This window comes from Miscanthus floridulus, chromosome 10 (assembly GCF_019320115.1).
Source record: "Miscanthus floridulus cultivar M001 chromosome 10, ASM1932011v1, whole genome shotgun sequence".
NCBI lineage: Eukaryota > Viridiplantae > Streptophyta > Magnoliopsida > Poales > Poaceae > Miscanthus > Miscanthus floridulus.
Window position 1 is genome coordinate 57,316,743 of NC_089589.1, and position 16,735 is coordinate 57,333,477.

Below are 16,735 nucleotides of genomic sequence, written 5' to 3' on the forward strand. Positions count from 1 at the left end.
CCTCTCCATCTCGGACAATGAAAGAGTCAAGCATTGATTCAGATCATAAAGTTCCCAATCTCCACCCTTTTTCTCGGACATCCTACGGAACCAATTTCTCCATCCCTTAGGCATCTTTGGCCAATTTCTGAAGAGAGTTTTGGTATTCCAAGAGGACAAATCCACTACAGAGTGTTTGAAGGGGATTTGGTTGGTTTCTTGGCGAATGAAATCAGATGGATCGGGATCACCCATAGGCCCAAGAAAATAGATATTGGGGGAAACGGCTGATGGAATCAAGATTTCGTTCCTCATTTCCTAAGAAATCGGACAAAATAAGTTCAAGAAGAAAAGAAATACAAGGTAGCGGCCGATAATTGGAGAATGGAAACTTGGAGACATACCTCAGGGACGTGGTTGATGGTCGCCATCACGGTCGAAAATTGGTTTAAATCTAGCAAAGATCGCTTGGATGATGGCTTGTTAGAATAGATGGTTTGCTAGGGTTTGGGCCTTGGCGATGACGGCGTCGGTTGTTAAAATTGGCTTGAGGACGAAGGAGAAAGTGAACAGGCCGAGTGGGTTGCAAAAGATACTTTTGGGATGTTATATAAAACTCTAGTCAGAAAGTCAGGAGTCGTGCATATATCTCGGGATAATATAGTTGCGGCATGGTAAACCAATAAACTGGAATTTTGGGATAAAATCATTTTATCCCAAAATTGGGGGGCATGTGTTTACACCAAAATTTGGGAGAAGAGCGTGGGAACTCGTAGGCTTCCAAGATTGTGCCAATCAAGGAGTCGATTGAGTAAGGATTGATATCTGCTAGGTCGAATGCGACAATAGGGATAGGTTCTCTCCTGAATGACGTCAGCTAGATAACAATGACGAGATGTGATTGGCATCGAGAAGATACATATCAGACTCTACAAAAGGGGAAAGATTAGAGTCCAAGTTACCTTAAAATAGGAATGTTTTCTTCGTACCAAAGATTGTACTAAGTCGTACTCGACTAGGATTCGTTTTTAGGCTCCGGATATAAATACCAAACCCCGGCTATTGTAAAGGACACACAATCAATCCAATATACAAGTCATTTACTTTTTGGCTCTGGCCACCCCTTAGGAGTAGGAGTAGAGTAGATCTCGGTGAGTTCTTTAGCAAGTACGACTGCATCAATCCGATCAACCTCCACTGCTTGTTGTAAGTACCGTCATGGCTTATACCTCTGTTCGTACGGCTGCATCGATCCGGTTGACCTCCACTGCGAGTCTGGTATAAGTTAGTTATCGATTCTTGCCTAGTTCAAGTATGGTTGCATCGATCCAGGTCGACCCCCACTTGCATGAACTAGATCAAGGTCAAGTTATCGGCTCTATCTAATGGTGGCGTTCCTTCGGATAGATTCATTAAGTTACCGATATTGCTTATTGCTTCCATTATTTATTTAATTACAGCAATATCCACTTCGCTCGATTGGGATTGATCTAGATCTACCTTATATCCTTTTTAACCCATCGTTTGTTAATCTAAAACTGATCTAATATGTACTTTAAACGATAAGTTGTATTTTATTGGCTATTTTACATCGAATCTTGATCGTGCACAGTGTGCGGTTAAGGCGTGTTTGATCTTGAGTAGATCTATTGGTTAGCAAAAACTATTCCATGGACCCGTTATCACGGCCTGTGTGATTCTGCCTCACACCCCCACTATTAGCACCGTGGAGTAGGGATTGTCATTTGGTAGATCTGTTCTTGAGAGGGCATGACCTTAACTGTGCGCTATGCCTGAATCGGCTGTTTTAGCCGATATCGAGCGCTTTCACGAACAGTTCGCATCACGAGATCATTGAAGTAGCGATAGGTTAAAGATATGTTAGCCCCATGATCTTATTATTGTATTACGACCTGCATGATTCTGCCTCATGCCCCACTGATATTAGTAATAAGTTAGGGTCGTCGAGTCTATTAGTTGTTTCTATGGCCTGCATAATTTTGCCTCATGTCCCACTGGTCATAGCGATATATGAGATTTAATATGTTCATTAGATTTATTTCTATTAAATGGTTGAATGATGATGAACTGTTTCTTTTATAAAGGAGTTCGGTTACTTGTAGGTCATTGGCTTAGCATGAACTAATTACTGTTGATATCTTTTTGCCAGTGACCAATATTTGTTTAAACAACGACATTCGTAATGATAACCGATTCTTCTTACACAACCCCATGAGCTTTAACCGATTTATTCTTATGAATATGCTGGAATCGGCTATTTAGTCGATTTCCTTTCATATCGGATTCTCAGAGCCGCATATTCGGGACTGTCTGGCAACACCTGGCATGTTCCGCCCTTAATTACATATAAGCTTTCTCTCCTTATTAATTGCAGGGTCAAATTGACTGGCATGTCTCGGGAGGAGTGCGCATGATCGACCACCCTTGCGCTGAAGCTAGGCGGATCTCTAGCTCTATCGAGCGGATCCTTCCGGCTTGCTACGTGTGTCCTTGGCACGTGACAAAATTCTGTGTCGACACTTCTTCCTGCACGACGGCGGCGGCGACGGCGGCGAGAGAACCGGGTAGGTCCCTCCCCTCTCCATCCTTTCTTCTAGGGTTAGGGTTTGATCCGAATCGAATCGAATCACCTCCTTCTAAATTTCTTCCCCGAACTGGATCTACATGCTAGTGTAGGCTCCGATACCATTGTTAGCAAATTAGATCACCTAGGTGTAGATTAGTGGGTGGTTACTCTTCTATTCGGAATGAAACAAGTAGATCGACCTACAACGTGTACTATAGAGAGAGAGAGAGAGAGAGAGAGAGAGAGAGAGGGGTAAAAATGGCTGACCATTGGGCTTGGTGGAGGAGCTGGCTATGGCAGTGAAGAGGACGCTATTCGAGTCAGGCGGTCGACGGAGAGGGGCAATGCAGTCCAGTGGTGGCGGCGGCCCGGCGGCTACGAAGGCGGCAAAGCTTCCCATCGCTCACAGCGCACTCTCTAGATAGGATTAGAGTTTGTAGGTAGGGTTTGTGGCGGCATTGGTGAACTTCGTACCGTGAGCCCCAGCCCCCATCCTTCTCTTTATAGCGCTGTACGACGGGGTCCCACCAACTATGATTTGGTTGGGCGCCCCGATCAGGACGCGAGTCAGGGTCCGACTCGGTCGATGGACCGAGTCGGTGGAAATCAATCTAACACTGTCATCACCGATTGCATTATTGTACTAGTACGTCCAGATGGAGCAACATCCTCAACTGGACGCTCCAAGACAATGACAAAGATGTGTAGCGGCGTCCGAACGCAGCCGGCGATGGCCGTCGTCTTCCACACAGACTGATTTTCCAATACCAAGACGACGTACGTACGTGACGCTCGCTCCATCGTTTTTCAAGATAAAGAATGCCTAAAAAATAGAGACTGTTTGTTTGCCCTAGACGACCCCCTGTTGTTAAACCTGTAAATCTGACTTTTGCCTTCCTTAGCTTTCGAGTAAGAATCTTTAATTTGCTCATATGTGCATCTACTTAGCTCAAAGTACAGGTGTAAGACATCGTTTTCAAACGCTCCTTGAGGACATAATTAGCTTGTATATATATACTGAGTCACATGCCACATTTTAGTCAAATTATTTCGATGGATCTATATCTGTTTTGACATGAAACTTTCGCAAGAAACGGTTCAAACTTTCCTCGGATTCAGGAAGATTTGGTCGTTCCTAAGGGGCCTTAGTTTGCTTTGCCATGATCCCTGATCTTATATGTTGTTCCAAAGAACATGGGCGCATTGCCTAACACACAAACATATCTTAGTTTACACTTGTCCCCTTGATAGCTATGTTTTCATGGGAAGGCATTTTACATGGTGGAATCTGCAAGGTCTTGACACTTGGAAACAGAGGACATGAAGCCCCCCTCCAAGAAATGAATCGTGGAAAGTGACAAACTCCAGTGGAAAACAGTGACTTCACCTACTGCAGGACGGCAACCCTGCCAGACTAATCTAGCTAGCAGCTAAACTAGTTATACCAAAATAAACAACTCTTTGTGGACTGCAAGACACATACAATTATTGTAACTACTAGATAGCTGTATGTATGTATATACGAATGTGACACACTTGAACATATACATGTCTCATCGATAAGTATACAAGACACCTTTATGGGCATCCTATTCCATGTTATAATGCTACAATTTTCAAGTTCGAGCTAGAGTCTAAGCAAGTTACATACATACCGCTGGACAGTGGATATGGAGAAGGGGCAAGAGATAGCAGCATCAGATGGTGAAAAGGGTCCAGAGCAGCATCAGCACGCCATTGACGTTGGCCATGCCGAGCATGGTGATGGCAAGGGAGAGGACATCGAGAAGGGAGAGAGTGGCTGTGGCTGAGGATGTGTAGAAGAAGAAGAGCAGGAGAGTGGCAGCTCTTGATGCCTTCAGAGGGCTAACCATTGTGGTACATACATACACCCATCGGCCCATATCTACTTTTTGCTTCTTTATTTAATCCAAAAAGTTTGGTTTTTGTTTTGTGGCACAGTGTTAATTTCTAATTGACACAAACTCCTTCATGGCCTTATTAGAAATGATTTAAGAAAGTTCCATCGTTTTATGGGAGAGGAAATGAGGACAAGGAGTTTGGGAGTAGTAACTATCTTCGTTTGTTTTTCCTTGGATCTGTGATGTATTCAGAGCCCTCGTTTTATGAATACAGAATTATTTAAATGCCATCATATAAACTGTTGAATTTCCTTGCTTCCAGCTTATGATACTGGTGGACGATGCCGGTGGGGCTTATGAGCGGATTGACCACTCACCATGGAACGGCTGCACCCTGGCAGACTTCGTCATGCCCTTCTTCCTCTTCATAGTTGGTGTTGCAATCGCCTTCGCACTGAAGGTGAGCAAGCACATACACTCTTCAACTGATACTTCCATAATGTAGAGGTTCTTGCACTGCGCCGGTCGATTATTTGTCACAGTAGATGGTGTACATTGCCAGAGCAAAATAGCAAGTGAATGTTTCATGCTAGCAGAGACCTGAACATCACATGGACATGATTGCAGAGAGTTCCAAACATCGGTGCCGCCGTGAAGAAGACTACCATCAGAACACTGAAAATGCTCTTCTGGGGTGTGCTTCTCCAAGGTAATTCTTCCATTACTATGATTCTGTCAGTAGTATTGGAATTGATGATATGTTGATATGTATTGGATTTGATGATATGTTGATATGTATAAAGGTGGATATTCTCATGCTCCGGATGACCTCTCTTATGGAGTGGACATGAAGAAGATCAGATGGATGGGCATCCTACAGGTTTGGTTCAGTCACCAATAATTTTCTTTTGCCACCTACAGATTTACATATATCATGGCAATAACTTGGATTCTTTTCTTTTCTTCACATTGGATCATCAGAGAATAGCTTTGGTATACTTCATTGTTGCTCTGATAGAGGCATTCACCGTAAAGGTACGGCCTACCACGGTGCGGTCCGGTCCTTACGCCATTTTCAATGCGTATCGATGGCAATGGTATGCTGATTCTTATTCTTCCTGATAGTTCAATAACACTGTGATTGCACATATCTTTCCATTTTGCTTTTTCTTGATTCTGGAAATGAGTAACATCCCTGACGCTTTCTGGAAATAACAGGTTAGGTGGTTTCATTGCATTTGTGATATACATGGTTACAACATTCTCACTATATGTCCCAGATTGGAGCTTTGTTTACCACAATGATGGCGATGTCAATGACGGGAAACAATTTACGGTATCCGCAACTTTCCTGGGCATACCATGCCATCATCCACTGAAATGTGGCGTATTTGATACAGTTTTTGCTTGTTCGTGCAGGTAAAATGTGGTGTGAGGGCCAGCCTGGAGCAAGCCTGCAACGCTGTTGGCTATGTTGATAGGCAGGTCTGGGGGATTAATCATCTCTACACACAGCCAGTTTGGATCCGGTCAAAGGTACAACAGAATTCTTACTACTTGCCATTGTCATTGCATTGATCCTTCTTTTTCCTGTCACACTGAATATTTTGTTATATTGGATATCTGAAATTACTTTGATCAGGATTGTACATCAAGCTCACCTAACATGGGTCCCTTGCGATCTGATGCACCAGCGTGGTGCCTTGCGCCTTTTGAACCGGAAGGCTTGTTAAGGTGAAAATCTGACATATGCCAACCTTAACAGAAAGCAGAATAATTGCAGCCAACCGTTCAAGCATCTGACGATCTTTTCCGTTTTCAGTTCAATATCGTCAGTACTATCAGGGACAATCGGAATACATTATGGGCATGTTTTAATCCATTTCAAGGTTATTCTTGAAAGCTTGCTTCCGCCTGTGACTTCTTAGTGAATGCAAATATATATATGCAATGTGGTCAAGAAAGTTTCTTCTTTGCAGACTCACAAGGAGAGACTGAAGCACTGGCTTCTGATGGGGTTTTCGCTCCTTGTACTCGCCATCATCCTACACTTCACAAATGGTACTTATCCATGCATATTTACTGTGAGACATGGGCTGCCATTCACAATCCTTGGACAGAGATTTACATGTATTTCGTTCTCTGCTCCTGCAGCCATCCCAATCAACAAGCAGCTCTACAGCTTCAGCTATGTCTGCTTTACCGGCGGTGCAGCAGGAATTGTTCTTTCAGCTTTCTATATACTGGTACGGTTTATGTATACATTTTAGACATGATACTTCTTCGATTTCATGTTACAGGAAAATAACAAATAAAAAAACTTTACATCTATGCTTTGATGGACAGATTGATGTCTGGGGACTGAGGACGCCATTCTTTTCCTGGAGTGGATAGGCATGAACGCCATGCTTGTGTTTGTCCTAGGAGCACAGGGAATACTGGCTGCATTTGTGAACGGATGGTACTACGAGTCGGAAGATAACAATCTTGTAAGTAATGGGTGGAGGTTATTAATTTGGCGTAATAAGAACATGGTTTGTAGCCGTTTTTGTTCCAGGCCCCCGCTAGCTGGTGTCAGTCGCCTACTGAACTTCATTTGCTGATTTCTTTCTTTCTTTCTATTTCTGCAGGTCAATTGGATCGTGAAGCATGTGTTCGTCAATGTCTGGCACTCAAAGAATCTGGGAACTCTGCTGTATGTCATATTCTGTGAGATAGTGTTCTGGGGTGTTGCGGCAGGCGTCTTGCACAAATTAGGGATTTATTGGAAACTATGATTAGTTTTGCAATGACACATTATTTGTACAATGAAAAAGAAGCAATATGTGTAACAAATGTGCTTGTTTATCTCCGTGTAACATTACTTTGTAAGATTGATGTGATATTAACACAAGCATTCAAGCCTCTTCGAGGACGTTGATATTAATATGTTGTGTATATTCTCAAGTAGTGGGATCACAACAGATATTCATAAAAGTGAAGTGTACTACTTTGGCGAGGCCCAGGAAGTAGAAGACCAATATATTGAGTTTTTTGGATGTAAATCTGGAAATTTTCCTATGACATATTTAGGGATTCCTATTCATTTTAGAAAGCTGAGGAATGTGGATTGGAAAAAGATGGAAGAACATTTTGAGAAGAGGTTGAGCAGCTGGAAAGGGAAACATCTATCAATAGAGGGCCATCTAACACTGATTAACTCAGTGTTGAGCAGTAGTCTTCCATTATACATGATCAAAGCCATAACCATCTGAGTAGTCTTCCATTATACACTGAGTTTCCCTTTCCAGTAACATTTTTCCCTTTCCAGCTTTAAAACTCCGATGGTTATGGCTGCAGAAAACAGAACCTGACAAAGCCTGGGTTTTTTTCCCCATCCAAGCTCATTCTCAAGTCCAAGCATTCTTTGCTATGGCTGTTGACACAGTAGTAGGCAATGGAAAAAATACTCGTTTTTGGACAGATAGATGGTTGCTTGGTCAGAGCTTAGAACAGGCCATGCCACATTTGTTTAGCGCTATAGCAACCAGAGCAAGGAAAAGATCAGTTTACGATGCTATCACGGGGGAAAAATGGGTTTCTGATATAAGAGGTGCTTTAAGTGTGCCTGTTCTGATTGAATACCTTCACCTTTGGGGGCTTTTGTCAAATGTGGTACTGCATCCTGAGGTGGAAGATACACATATCTGGAAACTTTCAGCTTCCGGTATGTATTCTAATAAATCAGCTTATGAGGCCTTGTTCATTGGAGCTACTCATTTCAGTCCTTGGGAGTTGATCTGGAAGAGCTGGGCCCCAGGGAAGTGCAAGTTCTTCATGTGGACAGTAGCTCACAATAGATGTTGGACAGCTGACAGACTAGCACGTCGAGGTCTTGATCACCCAACGCAGTGTCCACTCTGTGATCAGGCTGGTGAAACAATAGACCATCTTCTGATCTCTTGTGTCTTCGCCCGGCAAACATGGTACAACATTTTGCAATCTTTTGGACTGCAAGATGTGGCTCCACAAATGGTTGATTTGATTTTTGTAGACTGGTGGGAGGGTGCTTGCAGCAGGCTTTCTGGTCAAGTGAAGAAGGGGTTCAATTCCATTATTATTTTGGGAGCTTGGTTAATTTGGAAGCATCAAAATCATTGTGTTTTTTATGGTGGAACTCCTAGCCTAGCTAGGGTCCTCTCAGCCTTTAAGGAAGAAGCTCAGCAGTGGTCAGCAGCAGGGGCTCGAGGAGTTTCTTATCTCCTTGCCCTGGCTCCTACCTCCTAGCTCTTTTTGGGTCCGGTGGTTTTTTGGTCCTGCTTATAGTTCTCTAGAGACACAATGTAGTTTGGGTTCTTAGGGTGGGTTGCAGACCCTTTTCTCTATAACAGTTTTTTGTTTCTGTGTTTTTGTAATATGTTTTTGGGGCTCTTTTCCCCCTCCTTTTTCTTCTTAATATATTGATGCGCAGTTCTCCTGCGCGTTCGAGAAAAAAAAACAAAACTGAGACAATTAAGCACCTTTTCTTTAAATATGTTTGGGCGTTTGGGAGGACTTTAAAACCTTTAGTTCTGCTGGGAGTGGCAACTACTTGTTGGTTGCTTTGGTTATGTAGAAATAATTTGGAGTCTGAAAAAAAATATTGTAATTGTCCTATGCAGGTGGTATCTTCGTTTAGCCATTGGATTCGTACATGGTCTATCCTCTAGAAGCATACTTCACAGGCTTTAGTGGTGGCGGCATCGCAACAATTGGCACAAATGGCCACGGTGTTTTTCTCTCGGACACATGGGTGGTGATCTAGTCTTAGGAATGATAGTCATTAGAATGCCCGACATTTTTTTGTTTGGTTTAGGCTGTGCTTTTTGCAAAGGACAAAAGTAAGTTCGTAATTATTGTATCAACTCGATGTAATGATTGTGAATTAATAAAATTCTTTCTTAAAAAAAGGTATGTAGGAATCAGGAATGCACTGTATGCCATAAGTTGAAAATCTATTTTTAATATTAAAGTAAGGTAATTTCTCCCGCCATCCCTCCGTCCGTTGTTCTCACTCCCACCCTTACTTCCTCTCTTTCACTCCTATCAATGCCCCCTTCTTTTGAATCTCGGTTGTAAGGACCGAATGACTAAGAGAAGGGTTTGAATCGAGCTCTAAAAATGTAAAGCAACAGTCTTAGTCTATGGAAATTCTTAATGCCCTTTGCACCATGACACCTAAGTTTTCTATAAAAACATACTAAATAATCCTTAGGGCCAACATTCTAAGATAACTAAAGGAGCAAGCTAACCAAATATATTATGAGCTTCACACATTTTTGCTACAAAATACAAGATATACAACTAAAGAGAAACTCATGATCACACTAAGATAGATATCCTTAAGTGAAAGAAGTAATCCTACGCTAAGCACACATACGAAACAATCCTAGTTGTCCACACAAAGAAACTTGAGCAAGAATGATAAAGAGACTATCAGATTTTTCCCATGGTATTTGGTTGTTGCCAAAACTCCCTAATCCACGTTGGAGCACCAAAGAGTCACAAAGATTCAATTAAGCTTCCACCCACTAGCGAATAATCGTTTGGCAGTTCGCCCTGGTGGGTTTTAATACCAGGACACCTAGCTGATGCAATCACCAAGAGTAACAAGTCTTCGAGCTTCAACTTTGAAGCCCAAGCAAGAACACGGTAGCACTCAAGGCTAACACTCAACTCTTCACTTATTGACTTAGATGGCTCTCCAAATGTTTCACTATTCTCTCTATAAGTGCTGACAACAATGGGGTGCAAGAGAAGCTCCAAATGAGCCAGGGCAAGCACTTATATAGAGGGTGAACAGATTGCTGGCCATTGAAAAAGTTGACAGACGCATACATCACCGGATGATCCGCGTGCCTCCTACCTGCATTGGATCATACAATATATGGAGCTAACATGGTCGATTCCTGCAACGGCTAGTTGAGAATATAATGTAATATTCCCTTCCATATGAGATATGATGGTTTGTTACATAGTGACACAGGATCATACGGTGCACCGAGCCTGGGGTGGCATGAGTAGATTGGCGACAGGGTGGGCTCCATGACAGCGCAGGTAGGCTCCACGACATGCAACGTGGGTTCCATCATGGCAATGAGGCAGCAACAACATCAGTGGGCTCGGCAGTGCACTACTATCAAAACGATTTCGGGAAACCTCTTTTATTTTCAGAGGCGAGCAAACAAAATTCCGGTCTCCCAAAATCAACAACGAATTTCAAAACGTTCTTCAGAATTATGGAGACAACCAACTCAACCCTGTCTCTTAAAATCTATTAACAAAAGTCTCTTAAGAGGCCTGTTTTGGCCTAGAAAGCCCACTTCCGCCCTAACCATAACTTCTTCCCCTCAGCCCCTCTGTCTATCGGACTCAGATTCATTGTCGCGGCATAACTTTAGTGCCTGTATCCACCGTCTAGAGTAAATCGAATGTCATCTATGGTAAATCGAAGACAGGCGGGAGTGGCCTCTCAAGTCGCGCACGCACCACGCCGGTCAGCCGCCTGCGCCCGGAGTGGCCTCTCAATCGCGCACGTGCGCTGTGCCCATAGCACAGTACAGACGCTGGGACACTGTCCAATAGGCAACAGCCCACCCCCGAGAGTTGCCTCACCAACTTGCAATAGATTCAAAACAGAATCCCTAATAGCTTCCTTTCAGATTGTGATGGACCTAAGATTATGGTCCTGGGATCTTATTTGTTAGGATTTTGATTGGTTTCAGGCTGGAAGAGTAGCTTGCTTTCTTTGCTATTACACTTTTCTTGAACGGTGATCAAGCTAGGGTTGTGTTATGAAATTGAGTACCAATGAGTAGCAACAACTGATGTAGTCTAGTTACTCTGTATCTGCTTATTTATCTTGACATGCAAATTGAGTACCAAAAGATTTGCTTGATCTATGTGTTGTTTATTGTTTACAGTTAATGCTTTGCTTGATAAAAAATCCAAATCTGCAATTATGTGCTATTAATTATTTGCAGTATTTTATATTCTTTGGGACATAATTTGACAAGGAATATTTGGTTTATGTGAAAAGCAATGGCAGAACTTGATAAGGGAACACCTCAAGTTGGTTTGAGGTTTGGAAATTCAAATGTTGACCCAAATGCCAACCAAAGAGATGATTTGCTTAATGTTGCAAAGCTGAAGTAAAAGTAAGTTCAGTCAAAAAATTCCAAGAGAAAGAGGACTTGGATCGATAAGTTACGACAAAAGGGGAGATGAAAGGAAATAAAATCTGCCATACCAAAAAAACGGAGCAAGGTATATTGCAAACTTGCAACCTATACATTTACACCCATTGTTATCATTCAAATATAAACTAATTATTTGAATTTTCATGTCAGCAACAAAACAAAAATGATGTTCTACAGCCCCAAGTCGAATTGGGGAATAATGGCAGCAACAAAGAAGCAATTCTGGAATCTCAAGATTACAATGTTATTTGCAGTTTTACTCAGCTCATGATAGCTCCAAATTGCGGCAATGATAACCTTCGGTTCTAATATGTATAGGCTGGTTAGATAGCATTTTGGACATGACTAACTATAGTCTTTTGCGACACAACTTGGCCTAATTGTATATGGGAAAGGGTCTACAATATGTCAGTAATAGCACATGTTGCTGGTTCAGAAGTAGCACATGTCAAAATGGCTTTGTTTGTGTGGAAATCTGATGTATTCTTGTCATCAGTGAAAATTTGTTGCCAAACCTGTCCTCAGTTTATTTTATTGAATGAGTATCTATTGTGTGCCATCTCTATCTGATATGAGTGATGCTCTAAAGTCTTGTTCTTGCTTATAATAGAGGAAATATTTCAACAAAAATACAATATGAAACAAAGGATGCACTTCTAGATTCCATTTTTCACAACTACACAAGTTTTGTCAAGGCAATACCTCAAAATGATGTGTGACGCCATGGTTTCGACCTCGAGCAGCGCCCTGGCCACAACCTCTACCATCTCGCATAGATCCGGCATAGGGGCTTTATGGCGGCCCCGGATTTCGCGTGAGGGCTCTTCGGTGCCCGCGGATCTGACATGGGGGCTAACCGATGCCAGCGGATCTAGTGCGGGGGTTGGTGGATTTGGTATGTGGGCGGCGGATCTGGTGGCACACACCTCTTTCGGCGAAACTGGCTGCTTGCAAAGCTGGCTTGCCGTCACGGATTTAGATTCAGTGAGATCACCACGCAGAGGAGTATCCTGGTGCGCTCGGAGCGGGCTCAGTCAGCCCTTTTTTCCTTTGTTTTTTTTTGTCTAATTTACAAAGGCGGGCATGAACCTTGCCTCTATTGTTTCTGATTTACATTAACCTTAGAGCAGAGGCGAGCATGCACCCCGTCTCTGAAAATCAACTTTGCCTGTCTGTAAAATGTATCCTGTGCTAATGGTGGGCTCGAGAGTGGGCTTGGCGATGGGCTTGCAGCTTTTTTGTTCTTTAATCTATTTATACATACGGCGTTATAGCCGTCTCTATAAAGCATTTATTAATCGCATGTATGTGGAAAAGCTCTGTGATCGCCTCTGAAAATGCTTTAGGTAGTAGTGTTAAGGTTCCTATAGAAGTTCTATACTATTTTGACACAACACTGGTGAAGATCAAAAGAGCTTATATTAGCAACAACCTAACTCATATTAACCAAACTAGTACTTTAACACTTGGGTACACTAGTACCTTTCCAACCGTTGAGGGGGAATTGTTTATTTGTGTATGCCAATTGCCACTGTGCTCAGGGATCTTGGGACACTCCAGCCTATCCTGCCACCGTTTTGCTCAGGCATCTGCTTGCAAGAAACAGCAAGTCCATTGAAGACAGCAACGCCAAAATTGGCAACAGAACCAATCAAGTCCTCTCTGCACTATCTATGCATCCTGCTCGCTCTTATCTGCAACAACATACACCCCATATCATTGGACTTCACTTCTGCCATGTGCAATGTGACACGCTGCTCTCTACAGCATTTGCTGCATTGGAAACCATGATTGAATAGCATCGAAAACTGACAGATCGATCGAAAAGACGGCATCCTGATCTCCATTTGTGCGTTGGTTTCGTTTTCCGCTCTTATGTTCTTATCCAACCAATGCAAACCACATATTTCAAATACCTTTTCAATAGTGTTGAACAAGGGGCGTGATCTGTTGTTTTGTTTTTTTTGCAATAACAAGAAGGGCCTCGTCCATATATCAAGTGTTAGGATATCAGTCTGAACTCTGAAGGTGCTTTAAAATTTTCTGCTTGTTGTCGAGTATCCGAGGCATGCACTAGATGCCGAAACGACGATTCTAGTTGGCTGATTTTGGACTACTAGGCAGCTTTCAGTTGCGCAATGCTCATGTACAAGACACAATAAAAGATTACTAACACTGAATCATTTGTAGCTGCTCTCAAGATATGACTTCTGCATTGTGACTATCATATAGTCTTCACTTCCACAAGAAAATGGAAAGAGGACTTTATTAAAAAAAATAATGAGTGCAGAAGATTTATAGGTTAAGTTGTCTCACTGAAATGAATGCCTGAACTTTCTTATTTCCTTTTTATTTTTTCTATAAATTTATAGGCTGTAGTGCTGAGTGCAATGAATAACTAGCGACAGCGTGGACAGCAACTATCTGATGGACTGCTAACCGTTTGGTCAGATCAGATCTTTGATTACATGAGCCCTGCAGGGTGCCTGTCGAGGCCTTAACTTGTCAAGCAACCAGCTAACATCGGTGTCAGAGTTACCAATCTCTAGAGCATGCATGCATGCATGTATGCTCTGATCTGTCACTGTCAGGCATCCTTTACCTCTCACATGAATAAATAATATTGTGAGCATGAGATTCAGAATTAGTATTGAACAGTGAGTTAGCATGATGCATGGATACCGTTGTGACTTGTGATGAAGGATGGACTGTCTGGTCAATGTTGTTCTTGGGGGGGAACAAGCAGTGAGCAAACTAAAACAACCGCCAATGAGATCCATGGGGACCAAATGTACTGAAATAAATAGAAACTTATCATCTTCTGCAGCCTGCAGGGTTCACTGAGACACTGAGTCAACCAAAGTAGAGTAGTAGTATATATTAGCTTCCTTATCCCCTTATCCGTCTTCTACTGATAATAGGAAAGAATGCATGGATGGTAGTTATCTAACACAAAGAATTCACACATTTAAGTAAATGTACTATCAGTTTAATATCCTCACCTTTTGTGAGGCATGCTGTACTGACTTGGAATCAAGATGACCAGACTATTGATGCCACTGATTTGCAGCTTCCATCTTCGGTGATTAGATGAGATACAGTTGGCTCGCCTATGATGAACTGTGTTCATATTCAATCTTGGGCACCAGCTGCTGGTCAACCCCAAGATAGAGCATCCACATGGATCGACAAGATGAACCCCCAGCTATGAGTTATGATCCACCCCAAAGGTCAACCTGGCTACCAGCATATCGAAGTGGCTGCAACAGCTAGATAGCTTGGCACCAAGTACTTTGTTAAGTCAACACCTCAAAATATGGTAATGGAGCTGGACTTCCAACAATCGTTCAGTGGATTATGTTCTTTTTTCCTCATTTTCAGAACGTATATAATGTAAGTGTGTGTGCGCGCGCGCTAGATAAAGGAATATCCCTGCATGCACGCAATGCCTCAATGGTCGCCACACGCTGACCAGCTAGCCAGCAATCTAGCTTATATCACGCAACACGCATCCAAACCCATTATTTGTCAGTAGTATAGGAAAAGGGCCGGCCTTGAGACACTTTGGTTGCCACTATATGTGGTGAGGACATTCTTCTATCAATGTGATTTTGTTGTAAAGACAATTCACTATATTACATTGAAGCAAAAGTTGTGTGCATGCTTTTATATAAACATGCGTCGTGCCATTGACTTCGCAAAAGTTGTGTGCATGCTTTATATTAACATGAGTTGTGACATTGACTTCTAATAATGAGAAGAAGTTTCGAGTGCCTCCATTACGCAATCTCCATATGCCTTTGGTTAGTTCCATTTGACAAGCACTACTATAGATTGAACATCACCGTTGGTTCGTAAAGGGCCATCACCGTCGGTTTCGCCCCAATGGTTATCACTGCTGGGTCCAAACCAGCAGAGAATCTAGTCGGCGGTGATAACGTTTTTGCAATCTTTTTTTAAAAAACACGATCAACTACAGTGATGAATGCACTGGCCCACCATCGGAGTCCATTTCCACCATAGCTGCCCTCGCAGGGCCGTCCATGACCAGTCGCCGCGCTGGGGGCCGCCCACCGCTCGTACACAACTACCGTGGATCCGAGCCAACGCCAGAGGCAAAGTAATTTGCGCTGAACCTCGTTGTCGTCATGCCTGCGCCCGGTCGGTGTGTCAGGGGCTGCCGCACCAGCCACCAGTACCCGGTAGTCATGGATCTACGCCTGTGCTTGGCCACACCGGAGCGAAGCTGCCTATGGCTGCGAGCGTCGGGGTTCGCCTCACCGAGTCCGCAGTGTCAGTGGCCAAGTCCCTGATGCGGTTAAGGAAGATGGCAGAAAGCCAAAGGCAAGTGCAGGAGAGAAGGATATGGGCTAACAACGTTGCGCACATCAAAGCCCAGAAGAACCAATACTAGAGTCTACGACCCAGAATGGGTCCACGCTGTGGAGAAGCCGCCGCACGCCACCCGTGTTCCACTCCGCCTGCGTGCGGCTATGTAAGTGCAATCAAGTTAGTAATGTGGGTTTTTGTGACGATGACCACATAATTAATGGACTAATGAGATTTATCGAGTTGACATACATGTGAATACTTTGTGAGGATACTAGTTCACTTGGTGGAGCCCCCAATTACAAAATGATGCGGTGGTGGACCTAATGGAAGTTTAAATTCATTTTATATTTTGAAATTGAGTATAGAAACTTGCCATACTATCAAGAGGGATGAAAAATGCAGGCTTCAATGTACAACCAAGTGCTCAACTTTTACCCACCTTGCATGTTTCCTCACATCTTAGGCAAGCCCGCCAAAGCCTATCCTCTGTTTCTGTTGCTGGCTTGCGCGGAAGTGCCGCATGGGTGCGCTACACTGTCGCACTGCGGAAGTGCTGCACATTTCGCAGAACTGCCGCGACTTATTAATGGCTAGTTGGGATACACGGGATATTTATACCATTTCTTCTTCCTCCCAACGGTCAGTTCATACATTCACTCTCCAACAACTAGCAAACAAGCTCTCCCAAGCCATTGAAGGCTCAATCCCTAGTGATTTCTTGAGAGATTGGACTCCAAAATTCAAAAGAGAGCTTGTCA

The 16,735-nt window shown here is 43.1% G+C and overlaps 1 pseudogene; it reads left to right on the forward strand.

The window, feature by feature from the left end:
* The first annotated feature begins 4,236 nt into the window (after window positions 1–4,236).
* On the forward strand, window positions 4,237–7,205 carry LOC136484707 (uncharacterized; annotated as a pseudogene).
* The last annotated feature ends 9,530 nt before the right edge of the window (window positions 7,206–16,735 follow it).